The sequence below is a fragment of the Gossypium arboreum genome, chromosome 2, assembly GCF_025698485.1.
Source record: "Gossypium arboreum isolate Shixiya-1 chromosome 2, ASM2569848v2, whole genome shotgun sequence".
Classification (NCBI taxonomy): domain Eukaryota; kingdom Viridiplantae; phylum Streptophyta; class Magnoliopsida; order Malvales; family Malvaceae; genus Gossypium; species Gossypium arboreum.
Window position 1 is genome coordinate 12,031,630 of NC_069071.1, and position 13,075 is coordinate 12,044,704.

The following is a 13,075-nucleotide window of genomic DNA, read 5'->3' on the forward strand; positions in this document are numbered from 1 at the left end:
CCTAAGGATTTTGTGGCTTTTGATTCCCTTGACCACCCCAAGAGAGATTTGGGTGGTTCCTCCAACCTGCATTATAAGTATTACTGTATGGGTTATTTTGAGATCTAAAGTTATTGTTACCCATATAGTTGACTTGTTCCTCGTCAGTTGTGGGATTGAAGGATTGATATTCTGTATTCACACCTCCTCCACTTGAGTCACACCTCATTACTGGATGTACCTGTATAGAACCAAGTAAACCATCAATCTTTTTAATGAGAAGTTTTACCTGATTTGACAGCATAGTAAATGAGTCGACGTTATAAACGTTGGCTGTTTTTGTTGGCTTGGTCCTCATGACTTGCCTTTGATAATTATTCAGTGACATTTCTTCAATGAACTCATAAGCCTCTTTAGGAGTTTTGTTGTTAATGGTTCCTCCAGCAGCTGCGTCAATCATCTCTCTTATCGAGGGATTCACACCATTGTAAAATGTTTGAACTTGCAGCCATAGAGGTAACCCATGGTGAGGGCACCTTTGCAATAGATCCTTGTATCTCTCCCATGCATCGTAAAGTGTTTCTAGTCCATGTGCACGAAAGAAGAGATATCATTACGTAACTTAGCCGTTTTAGCTAGCGAAATATTTTAGTAGAATTTTTTCGGTCATTTGTTCCGAAGTAGTGATGGACCCTCGTGGTAACGAGTTCAACCACTGTTTAGCTTTATTTCTTAGTGAAAACGGGAATAACTGAAGGCGAATGGCATCATCAGAAATGCCATTAGTTTTGAAAGTGTCGCAAAACTCCAGAAAATTCGCCAAGTGAGCGTTGGGATCCTCATCCTGCAAACCATCAAACTGAACAAATTGTTGTATCATCTGAATTGTGTTAGGTTTTAGTTCAAAATTATTCGCAGCAATAGTAGGTCTAACTATACTTGACTGAGTTCCTGTTAAAGAAGGTTTAGCATAGTCATACATAGTACGTGGAGCAGGATTTTGATTAACCGCAATTGCAGGAGGCAGTTGGTTGCCTTGGTTTTCAGCCATCTCTTCGGTTGGGGGTTGAGTATCGTCTTCTTACTCGTTCTCCGTGTATCTTAAGCTTCGCCTTATTTCCCTTTGGTTTTTACGAACTGTGCGATCGATTTCTTCGTCAAGCAATAATGGTCCCGACGGGTTTCTTCTAGTCATAAACTATGAAAACTTGCCAAGAGAAGGAAAAAGAAAGTTAATAAATAATAATAAAATTAAATTAAATTGCAAGAAAAATAAATGGATAAAGTAATAAAAATTGAGTGTTCCTAATATTTCAGTTCACCGGTAACGACACTAAAAACTTGATCGCGAGGCTTCATGATAGGTTTTAAATATTTGTAATTACTCGTTCTTGAACTAACTATTATCGTGATGTAGGCAAGTGTACCTATCGAACAGCAGTATAGTTTTAGCAAGACTGGGTTGTTAAACCCAAAAGAACTAAAAGTACTAGTAATGATTATCTTTTTATTATCTAGCCTAAGAATAAAGAGGTTTTGTTTTAATTAACTAATTATCTAAACTAAGAACTCATAGAGAAAAGAATTGGGGAATTGCTTTTGGGAAAATCGATTGAATGAAGATAATACCTAAGGAAAAATCCACTTAGACTTTACTTGTTATTCTGGCTCCAAATCAGATGTTTATTCATTCAACTTGTTCCGTAGAGATTCCTAAGTTATGTTATTATCCTTATTCAAGACTAACAACGTCTAATCCCTAGATTGAATAACCGGGACTTTTCTCTAATTAACACTTTAGGGTTGCATTAACTCGATCTATGGATCCCCTTATTAGGTTTCACCCTAATTCGACAAAATCTTGTCACCTTATTTCTAGGCGTGCAATCAACTCCGCTTAATTATGAAAAAAGTACTCTTAGACAGGGTCTATTCCTCCTCTGAATAAGAGCATGTCTTGAATCAGTATCCTAGGAATCAAAGCAAGAATTAAGAACACATAATTAAGAACAAGTTAAATATTTATCATACGATTCAAAAAATAATAACAAGATTCATCTTAGGTTTCATTCCCCTTACGTATTTAGGGGATTTAGTTCATAACTAATTAAGAAAACATCTCAAAGAATACAAAACATAAAGAAAACCCAAAACTCCTGAAGGGAAATTGAGGAGAGATCTTCAGTCTTGATGATGGATCCAGCTTCTAAGATGGATCAATGGCTTCCTTGGAATAATTCCTTCTGAGATGGATCAATGGCTTCCTTGGAGTAATTCTTTACCTTCTATTCTCCATCTCCTTTTTCCTCATTCTCTAGGGTGTATTTATAGGCTTTGGAATGCCTAGAAGCCCTCAAAAGTGGCCTTTTCTGAATTGGACTTAACTTGGGCTCGGCAGGGACACGCCCGTGTGCGATTACTTTAGGTCGTGTTCGAGCCTATTAGAATGGCACGAGCATGTGCTATACCCGTGTGAGTTGTGCTCCAATTCTGCCAGATTGACACGGTCGTGGTCCAGGCCATGTTGATCTCGTACTTTGGCCCATTTTCTCCATTTTTGGCCCGTTTCTCATTCCTTTCGCTCTCCTATGCTCTCCTAAGTATAAAACTTGAAATTAAAGCATTAGGAGCATCGAATTCACCAATTCTTATGGAAAATCACCCATAAAATGCATTAAACATGGGGTAAAAATATGTATAAATTACGGTTTATCAAAGGTCTGAATCGAGTATTATTTACCTTAAAAGTTGTGAATACAGTATGTGTTACCTTGACTGTACCATGTGGGAAGATGTTCATTACCGTGAAGGAAGTCTCTCTGTCCGTATTGTGTTCTAAAGTAGCAATTCGGGGGTCATTTTCATCTAGCAATACTTTGTCCCTAACTTTAATTTGCTTTATTTCATCCCTATGTTCATCGAGGTGTCGCTTCTATTTTTCGTGTGCTTTTTGTTTCTCCTTAACCGGTGTTTTCCATTCATCTAGTTCATAGACCTGAAGTCTTCGTTCTTCATAGATGGGTCCTTTGTTGTTACTTGAACATTGCTCATGTATGCTCTTCGAACATGTTTCCTGCAAAGAAGGTTGCACCACATGATTAGTATTAGTAGCATGATTTGTACAACCACCCTCAATATTCGATGTGTTACTCAAATTACGAGCTTGAAGAGTGATTGTTTCGTCACCCACACGAAGTGTGAGTTCACCTATACCAACATCAATAATAGTTTTAGCAGTTGCTAAAAAGGGTCGTTCTAAAATCAAAGGTTTGTTACTATCCTCTTCCATATGTAGAACAACAAAGCCTACTGGATATATAAATTTATCGATTTTAACAAGAATATCTTCAATGATACCCCTAGGAAATCTAATGGTTTTATCAGCCAATTGAATGCTCATCCTAGGTTATTTGGTTTTCCCAAGACCGAACTGTTTAAACATTTTATAAGGCATAACATTAATGCTCTCCTTTAAATCAGCCAATGCTTTATTAACATTTAAGTGATAAACCGTAAATTATACATATTTTTACCCCATGTTTAATGTATTTTATATATGATTTCTCATTAGAATTAGTGCATTCAATGCTCCTAATGCTTTAATTTCATGTTTTGTACTCAAGAGAGCACCAAGATTCAAAATGAGCCAAAAACGAGCCAAAAAGGAACAAAACAGACCAAATCGAGAAGATGACACTGCCTAAGCCTTGCCACACGGACAGCTCACACGCCCGTGTCTTTCGAGGGTGTCGACCAAGGCTTTCACGATTCACACGGCCTGGCCATTGACCCACACGGCCGTGTGCAATTTAACGGATCGAACACAGCCTGGCAATCACGTCACATGGCCGTGTCACATGGGCGTGTCCCTGCTAAGCCCAAGATAAGTCCAATTAGGAAAAGGCCAGTTTGGAGGGTTTCTAGGCTTTCCAAAGCCTATAAATACGCACTAGAGGAGGAGAAAAGGGGAGACGAAGAAGAGGGGTAAGGAATTACCCTAAGGAAGCCGATTGATCCATTTCAGAAGCCGGATTTATCATCAAGACTGAAGATCTCTCCTCAATTCCCCTTCAGGAGTTTTGGGTTTTCTTTATGTTTTGTATTCTTTATTCTTCTGAGATGTTTTCTTATTTAGTTATGAACTAAATCCCCTAAATACCTAAGGGGAATGAAACCTAAGATGAATCTTGTTATTATTTTCTGAATCGTATGATAAATATTTAACTTGTTCTTAATTTTGTGTTCTTAATTCTTGCTTTGATATCCCAGGATACTGATTCAAGACACGCTCTTATTCAGAGGAGGAATAGACCCTGTCTAAGAGTACATTTTCCATAATTAAGCAGAGTTGATTGCACGCCTAGAAATAGGGTGACAAGATTTTTCCAGATTAGGGTGAAACCTAATAAGGGGATCCATAGATCGAGTTAATGCAACCCTAGAGTGTTAATTAGAGAAAAGTCTCGGTTATTCAATCTAGGGATTAGACGTTATTAGTCTTGAATAGGGATAATAACATAACTTAGGGATCTCTACAGAACAAGTTGAATGAATAAATTGTCCGATTCGGAGCCAGAATAACAAGTACAGTCTAGGTGGATCTTTTCTTAGGTATTGTCTCAAGTCAATCGATTTTCCCAAAAGCAATTCCCCAATTCTTTTCTCTGTGTTTTCTTAGTTTAAACAATTAGTTAATTAAAACAAACCCTTTTATTCTTAGGCTAGATAATAAAAAGATTGTTATTACTAGTACTTTTGGTTCCCTTGGGTACGATATCCCGGTCTTGCCATTACTATACTATTGTTTGATGGTGTGCTTCCCTTTTCGTCGTGATAATAGTTAGTCTAGGTTTGATCTTCATTATAAATATTTATTACTTGTTACGAATCATGCGATCACTTAGCTACCAATTAAACAAGGAATCGTAAAACTCCCTGGATTTTTCAACTTGTTGGGTAGCTTATTCTGTAGAACGGCTGAGAAAACTGCATTCAACTCCACATGCGATGCCTCATCCAACTTTCATTTATTTTCTAAAAGCTCCTTTAAAAATTTAACTGTTTTTGACATTTGCGAAAGAGCTTCAATAAACGGTAAGTTAATATGTAATTTCTTTAATAATTTAAGAAATTTACCAAATTGTTTGTCTGTGTGGTCTTTCCTTGATGCTCTAGGGTATGGCGCACGAGGTTTGTACTCTTTACTTACCGGTTTTTGCTCACTGTGGTCCACCTCATCCTTATCATTACTCACCACAATTCCTTGCCTCGGTTCAGGTTCAGGTTCAACTAACCCTTCTTTATTTCAAACGGTAATTGCATTAAGCTGTTCCCTTGGGTGCGATTCAGTGTTACTCGGCAAGTTGCCTTGTGGTTGTTCAAAAATCAATTTAGCAAGTTGGCCTATCTGAGTTTCGAGCCTTTGGATTGACGCTTGTTGATTTTTAAATGCAGTTCCGGTATTCTAAAAATGAGTTTTTGACACCGAGATGAATTTTGTTAGCATCTCCTCAAGATTCAGCTTCTTTTCCTACTGGTAAGGTGGTTGTTGAAAACCTGAGGAATGTTGTGGCCTTTGATTTCCTTGGCCACCCCACGAGAAGTTGGGATGGTTCCTCTAACCTGCATTATAAGTGCTACTGTATGGGTTATTTTGAGGTCTGAAATTATTGTTACCCATATATTGAACTTGTTCCTCCTCGGTTCTAGGGTTGAAGGATTGATATTCTGTGTGTACTCGTCCTCCATTTGAATCGCATCTCATCACTGGATGTACTTGAGTAGAACCATACAAATCGTCAATCTTTTTATTTAAAAGTTCTACCTGGTTAGATAGCATAGTAACCGCGTCGAGGTTGAAAACACTGGCTACTTTTGTTGGCTTTGTTCTCATGACTTGCCACTGATAATTATTCAACGACATCTCTTAAATAAATTCATAAGCCTCTTTAGGTGTTTTATTGTTCAAAGTTCTACCGGCGGCTGCATCGATAAGTTGTCTTGTTGAGAGGTTCACATTGTTGTAAAAAGTCTGAACCTGCAGCCACTGAGGTAACCCATGGTGAGGGCACCTTCTCAATAGGTCCTTGTATCTCTCCTATGCATCACAAAGAGTTTCTAGATCCATCTGCACAAAAGAAGAGATATCATTCCTCAACTTAGCCATTTTAGCCGGCGGAAAATATTTAAGTTGAAATTTTTTGGTCATTTGTTCCCAAGTAGTGATTGACCCTCGTGGTAACGAGTTCAACCGCTGTTTAGCATTATTCCTTAATGAAAAGGGAAATAACTGAAGACGAATGACATCATCAGAAACGCCATTGATTTTAAAAGTGTTGTATCAAACTGAACAAACTGTTGTATCATTTGGATCGTGTTAGGTTTTAGTTCAAAATTATTTGCAGCAATAGCAGGCCTAACTATACTCGATTCAGTTCCTGTTAAATTAGGTTTAGCATAATCATACATAGTACGAGGAGTAGTATCCTAATTTACTAGGTTCGTAACAGCCACAGGAGGTAGTGGATTATTATTATGATTATCAGCCATCTCCTCGGTTGTGGTTTGAATGTCGTCCTCTTGCCCTTCTTCTATGTATTGTAGACTTCGCTTTATCTCTCTTCGATTTCTACTAACTATGCTTTCGATCTCACTATCAAAAAGTAGAGGTCCTGACGGGTTTCTTCTAGTCATAAACTATAAAAACCTGCCATAAGTAAATAAAAGAAAATTTAGTGATATAAACAAAAATTAAAATAAAAATTAAATTGCAATAAAGTAAATGGCTAAAGTAATAAAAATCAAGCGTTCCTAATATCTTAGTTCCCCAGCAATGGCACTAAAAACTTGATGTTGCGTGATAAGTTTTATATTTATGATTGACCGTACTTGAAACCTAACTATTATCACGATAAAGGCAAGTGCACCTATTGAACAGTAGCATAGCTTATAGCAAGACCGAAATGTTGAACCCACAGGAACTAAAAGTACTAGTATTAACCTTCTTTTTATTATCTAACCTAAAAATAAGAGGATTTGCTTTATCTAAACTAATTAACTAAACTAAGAATGCACAAGAAGTAAATTGAGGAAATACTTTTGGGAAAACTAATTGATTTAGACAATACCCAAGGGGAATTCCACCTAGACTTCACTTGTTATTTGACTCTGAATTAGACGATTTATTCACTTGACTTGATCCGTAAAAATCCCAAATTTATATTATAATCTCTCTCGAGACTAACAACGTCTCACCCTAGGTTGATTAATTGAAATCTCTTTCTAATTAAAACCCCTAGTGTTGCATTAACTCGATCTATGGATTCCCTTATTAGGTTTGACCCTAATCCGGCAGATTTATGTCACCCTATGTCTAGGGGTGCAATCAACTTTGCTTAATTATGCTAGATCTAGTTTTAGATAGGGACTTTTGCTCATCTGAATAAGCACATTAATACTTGAATCAATATCCTGGAATATCAAAGCAAGAATTAAGAACACATAATTAAGAACAAATCAAGTATTTATTATATAATTCAAAAAATAATAACAAAATCTGTTTTAGGTTTCATTCCCCTTAGGTATTTAGGGGATTTAGTTCATATGTGTAAAAGAAAACATCTCAGAAGAATAATGATAACAAAACATAAAGAATCCCAAAAACCCCTGAAGGAAATTGAAGGGAGATCTTCAGTCTTGAAGGGGAATCTGACTTCTAAGATGGATCAATCGGCTTTCTTTGAGTAATTCCTTGCCTCCTGCTCTGTGTGTCCTCTAGGTGCCCTTCTAGGGTGTTTATATAGGCTTTAGAATGTTTCCAAACCCTCAAAAGTGGCCTTTTTCTAGCAGAACTAGACTTGGGCTCGTCAGGGACACGCCCGTGTGGGGTGGCTTAGACCGTGTTAGAGTCTGCTAAATAGGCACGGGTGTGTGGTCTACCTGTGTGAGGAAGTCCAAGCCGTAATGATTTCCAACGTTGACCCATTTTCTCTATTTTTGGCCCGTTTCTCGCTCTTTTTACCCTCCTATGCTCACCTAAGTATGAAACATGAAATTAAAGGATTAGAAGCATCAAATTCCACAAATCTAATGATAATTCATCCAAAAATATGCTTAAGCATGGGAAAAATATGTATAAATTACGAATTATCAAGTATCCAACGAACTAGCCTCAATTTTGCATCTTTTTTCGTGAGCAAGTATTTAATGGCTGCATGGTCAGTAAATACTGTAACTTTGGTACCTATAAGATATGAGCGAAATTTGTCAAAAGAAAAAACTATGGCAAAGAGTTCCTTTTCAGTTACCGTATAATTGACTTTGGCCCCCGTCAATGTTCTACTTGCATAGTAAATAGGGTGAAACACTTTGTTTCTTCTTTGATCCATCACAGCTCCAACGACATAATCACTTGCATCGTACATCAACTTAAAAGGTGAGATCCAATCAGGTGTAATGATTATTGGGGCTGAGATTAACCATTTTTTTAGATCTTCAAAAGCTTTCAAACTTGCTTTGTTGAAATCAAACACTGTATCTTTCTCTAACAACAAACACAACGGTTTAGAAATTTTCAAGAAATCTTTGATAAACCTTCGGTAAAAACCGGCATGGCCTAAGAAACTTCTGACTCCTTTCACATTTATTGAGGCTGGTAATCTTTCAATTATGTCCACCTTTGCTTTATCGACTTTAATTCCTCTCTTTGAGATTTTATGCCCTAAGACAATCCCTTCCTTAGCCATAAAATGACATTTTTCCCAGTTAAGGAAAAGATTCGTCTCTTCGCATCTCTTCAGCACCTTAGCCAAATTACTCAAACAAATATCATAAGTGTTACCAAAAATAGAAAAATTATCCATGAAAACCTCAACAAAATTTTCAACCATATTATTGAATATTGCGATCATGCATCGTTGAAATGTTGCAGGTAATTTGCATAAACCAAAAGGCATTCGCCTAAAAGCAAACGTACCGTATGGACAAGTAAAGGTTGTTTTATGTTGGTCCTCCAGAGCTACAACTATTCAGTTATATCCTGAATAGCCATCTAAAAAATAATAGAATTCATTACCTGCCATTCGGTCTAACATCTGATCCATAAAAGGCAACTGAAAATGGTCCTTCCGAGTGGCTTTATTCAATTTCCTGTAATCAATACAAATTCTCCAACCAGTTACAGTTCTCAATGGAATCAGTTCATTACGCTCATTTTCAACAATTGTGATTCCACCTTTCCTCTGCATATACTGCACCGGACTTACCCACGAACTATCTGAAATAAGATAGATGATTCCTACATCTAACCATTTGATCACTTCCTTTGTCATAACTTCTTTCATAATAGGATTGAGCCTCCTTTACCCATCAATTCGAGCTCTTTCACCTTCGTCTACAATAGTTTTATGCGTGCAAAAAAGAAGAGATTATGCACCTATGGTCCAACCAATTACTTTCTTAAATTTCTTTAGAACAATAATTAGTTGCTCTTCTTGATCTTTTGTCAGTTCTGTTAAAATAATCACAGGAAAAGTGGAACAGTCACATAAATAAACGTGTTTCAAATAGGAAAGAAGTACCTTTAGTTCGAGTTTAGGTGGTTTTTCAATTAACAACTTGGGTTGCACAAATTCTCTAACTTCTAACTTCAACGGTTCAAACCGTGTGGATTGAATAAAATTTCTTGGATTGGCTTCCATCAAAGCCATGTTTTCTTCACCTTCTTTATCCTCCAAAGGCCAAGAACTAAGGTTCTTCATCTTCTTCATCCTCCAAAGGGTCAAGATCTAAGGCTTTCTCCAATGGATCTTCTTCAAAATTACTTTCCATAGAAACCAAGGTTTCTATCTCTTCCATAACTAAAAACTCTTCTGTCGGATCGGGAAATTTCATCGCTTTAAGAATGTTAAAGGTTACTTGATCGTCTTGAACTCGCATAGTGAGTTCACCTTTTCGCACATCAATTAACGTTCTTTCCGTAGCTAAGAAAGGTCTCCCAAGGATTATCGTCACTTCTATATCTGCTTCAAAATCTAAGACAATGAAATCAACAGGAAAAATATATTTATTGACTCTTAACAAAACATCCTTGATCTTTCCTTCGGGATATGCTAATGAACGATCCATTAGATGAAGCGTCACAATTTTAGGTCTTACTTCACCTATCCCTAGCATCTTAAAAATAGACTTAGGCATCAAGTTGATACTCATTCCTAAGTCACACAAAGATTTACCACAATAAGAGTCACCAATGTTACAGGGTATAGTAAAGCTTCCTGGGTCTTTCAATTTCGGTGGCAGTTTGTTCTACAAGAATGCACTGTACTCTTTTGTCAAGGTGACAGTCTCATACTCACTCAGTCGTTTTTTCTTAGATAGTATATCCTTCATAAACTTCACATAATTCGGCATTTGTTCTAAAGCCTCCACCAATGAAAATATTGATGTGAAATTGCTTCAGAACATCCAAAAACTTCTTAAATTGCACCTTCTGTTTCTGCTTGTGTGGCTACAATCTTTGTAGATATGGAGGTGATGGAACTTTTGGTTGAACATGATAACTCTTCTGAGTAGGTAAATCTGCATCCAAAGAAGATGTTAAAGCATCTGAGTTCACTAAGTTAGGATTTACCTTGTCAGTCTTTATAGATTCTGATTCCTTTGGTATAGGAATTTCAACAGTTTACTGGTCCTTCTCAACGGGCTTATCCTCGACATCAATCAATTGGGGTTCCAAAATTTTACCACTTTGCAATGCCACTACATTGATATGTTCTTTGCCCATATTTCTTGGATTCTCAGTATCACTCGACAAGGTTCCTTGCGGTCTATTCGAAGCTCAGTAGCTAACTAGCCCATTTGGTTTTCCAAATTTTTCAATGTTGCTGCTTGGCTTTGGATCAAAGCATCATTCTTTGCCATGTACGCTTTCAACAAGTTCTCTAAACTATTTGATGCCTTAGCTTGAGGTGGTTTTGGAGCTTACTGATTAAACCCTTGAGATTGGTTGGGTCTATGCTGCAAGAAGTTGTTGTTCAGTCCATTTTTTTGGTTGCTCCAAGAAACATTAGGATGATTACACTATGAAGGATTGTAGAAGTTGGACCGGGGTCCTTGTCCACTTCTATTTTGATGTTGGTTCCCCACATAGTATACTGACTCGGGATTTGATGGACAATTCTCAAAAGAATTACCTTCCCTACAATACGCACAGGAAACTACTTCAAATAGACTTGGTGACTGAGTTGTAAAATTATTAGTGCTATTAGTGGTAAACTATTTTTACATAAAGGAAATAAATGATACCTGAGCTGATAACGAAGTGAGGGCTTCAACTTCATGAACTCCGGCTACACATCTTCCTGAAGCTGTTTGATTTGTTGGCCATTGATAGTTATTACTCGTGATCCTCTCAATGATCTCATAAGCTTTATTATAAGACTTAGACAAAATTGCACAGCGTCTACCATCAATCTTGTATATGCATTGAGACCATTATAGAGTGTCTTCAGCTGAATACAATAAGGAATCCCATGATGAGGACACTTACAAAGTAAATCTTTGAATCGCTCCCAAGCCTCATACAAAGACTCGTCATCCAATTTTTGGAAAGTTGTGATCTCGTTCCTTAACTTAGAGTTTTTACTAGGCGGGAAATACTTAACCAAAAATTTATCTGCTAATTCTTGCCATGTAGATATGGAACTTGGTGGCAATGAATTGAGCCATACTCGTGCTCAATCTCGCAACGAGTACAGAAACAACTTCAACCTTAGTGCGTCTTCAATCACACCAGCTATCTTGAATGAATCACTAACCTCCATAAAAAATTGAAGGCGGAGATGTGGATCTTCCGTGGGCATACCATTAAACTAGCCTGTAACAGCCCGATTTAGACCCTAGTCAGAATAGTGGTTTTGGGACCACAAATCTTAGTCAAAAAATATTTAAATATTATTTTTCGTGTTTATAATATGTGAAATGACATGTGTGAAAATTTCGTGTGAAAATTTTATCATTTGTGTGCTTAATTTGTAAAAATGACCTAATCATGTATATTGTAAAAGTGGCCTTCTATTTGCTAAAGTGCCTATTTGATATGTCTTTATAATTGAGAGGTCCTTATGTTGATATTTGACCATTGGAAGTATGAATGGACATTAGTGACCATTTATTTATATGAATGATATGTTTTAATGCATGGGTAAAATGGTAAAATGCATATTAATGTTAATTAAAATAAACTAAAATCATGACATAAGGTTATTATGTGTTCTTATTGCCAAAAATGGTTGAACAAAAGAAAAGAAAAAAACTCTAGGGTTCGGCTAAGGAAATCTATGATTAAGGTATGGTTTTGACTCGGTTTTTGATAATTTCTACGTTTTTGTAAACATTGCTTTGTATACTATCAAGCCCATGTCTCAATTTCTGATTTTGTTGATGATTTTGAGTTGAGCCATTGATGAAATTATAAGCTTTGTGAAGTTAGTTGTTGGTAAATGAAAGATATATTTTGGGTTAAAATATTTTGTATTTGAATTTTTGATGAATTTGAGTAATTTGGACTAAATTGTGAAATTTGTAAATTGAGGGAATAAAATGTAAAATAAATGAAATATATGGACTTGTATGAATACTATGAGAATTTGGCCTAACATGGGTATATGCAAATTTTGTGTATTTTGTGATTAAGGACTAAATTGTCAAAATGTGAAAATGTAAGGGCTAATTTGTAAAATGCACTAAACGTGTGTTTGTGGATTGATTTGAATGATTTGGTGAATAAAAGAGTTAAATTTGAATTTATATAGATCAAGAACTAAAGAAAACGAAATTAGATTGAGGAAAGTCGAAAGTCGTCGAGTAGCTGATTCTGTCTATCCAAATCCGTACGAGGTAAGTCTATATAGAAATAAATGTGTTTTGAATTGAATTACTATTGATTATATGCTATTTTACTATGATGAATGAATATATAAGCTGAGAAAAATAAGATATTCGAGAAAGTATCGACAAAGTTCCGGCGTTCGAAAAGCCCCGTACGAAGCTTTGGAATAGTTAGGATACATATATCATAACATAGGATCCGGTATGT

The 13,075-nt window shown here is 36.4% G+C and overlaps 3 non-coding genes across 3 annotated transcripts; all 3 read left to right on the top strand.

Annotated features, from left to right (window-relative positions):
• The first annotated feature begins 497 nt into the window (after positions 1-497).
• LOC128289532 (small nucleolar RNA R71) lies at positions 498-603 on the top strand. Its single transcript, XR_008279177.1, has one exon. It is a non-coding gene; the product is annotated as a small nucleolar RNA R71 (small nucleolar RNA).
• A 5,429-nt stretch (positions 604-6,032) lies between these two features.
• LOC128289588 (small nucleolar RNA R71) lies at positions 6,033-6,139 on the top strand. The gene has a single exon (XR_008279233.1). It is a non-coding gene; the product is annotated as a small nucleolar RNA R71 (small nucleolar RNA).
• A 5,366-nt stretch (positions 6,140-11,505) lies between these two features.
• LOC128289688 (small nucleolar RNA R71) lies at positions 11,506-11,612 on the top strand. The gene has a single exon (XR_008279333.1). It is a non-coding gene; the product is annotated as a small nucleolar RNA R71 (small nucleolar RNA).
• The last annotated feature ends 1,463 nt before the right edge of the window (positions 11,613-13,075 follow it).